Source organism: Alligator sinensis, unplaced genomic scaffold (assembly GCF_000455745.1).
Source record: "Alligator sinensis unplaced genomic scaffold, ASM45574v1 scaffold32_3, whole genome shotgun sequence".
Lineage (NCBI taxonomy): Eukaryota > Metazoa > Chordata > Crocodylia > Alligatoridae > Alligator > Alligator sinensis.
In genome coordinates, this window is record NW_005843083.1 from 199213 (window position 1) to 199987 (window position 775).

Consider the following 775-nt stretch of genomic DNA (forward strand, 5'->3'; position numbering starts at 1 on the left):
AGGGAAATTCATTCATTCTGCCCATGCTGGCGTATGTGGAGAGTATAATTTACTTGTCTTCAAGGCAGCCAATTCAGCACCTAAACCCCCTACATGAATGTGAGCTTTCAGTAAATTCACGGATTAATAGTTTTGCCTCTTAAAAATAACAAAACCATATAGAATTTAAGACTTTTTCTGCCAAAAAAATGTAACTCTCTTCTGCTTTCTAGGAGGATACCATTTTAAACCCATTTCATAAATATTTTAATAGCTCAGCTATCAGGGAAATTGTTGTTAACAATATGACAATTACTTACTTGTAAATGTTACATAATCTATTTTCCATCCTTCTCTGTTCCTCTCCATTTCAGCTGCTTGAGTCATTTGATAATCTTCCATAAAGAGACTGCAGAAAAATGATACTTTGACCCTTTTGGAAGAGGAAGTGTTTACAAAGCATATAAATAGACTGCAATGAATCCAGAATACATTAATTGTAAGCACAGTAGTCAGAAACTTGGAGAGCTCTAAAAATTAGGAATTTGAATTACCTAAACACTCAAGGTTTATTTACGGGCTGCATGAAGATGTATAAATGCCACTTCTTAATTTGATGGCCTGATTTCAGTCCTGAAGTCTATGCGTAGAATGCAATTGAAGTACGACTGTCCCAAGACCTGAATTTCAGCTAAAAGGCCAGGGACTGAATGGACATGAAGGACTGTTCCCAATGATATTTCTTGGACAGGACTCAGGCATACTGGCAGGGGACTGTAGGGGAATATTGGCCGGG

General features: G+C 37.3%; 1 long non-coding RNA gene across 1 annotated transcript in view; it reads left to right on the forward strand.

Moving 5' to 3' along the window:
- LOC112548292 overlaps positions 1-769 on the forward strand; it is a 6156-nt gene extending 5387 nt beyond the window's left edge. Inside the window, exon 4 of the long non-coding RNA XR_003092109.1 lies at positions 354-769. This is a non-coding gene — a long non-coding RNA (uncharacterized LOC112548292). The remainder of the gene's footprint in view (positions 1-353) is intronic.
- Positions 770-775: the final 6 nt, after the last annotated feature.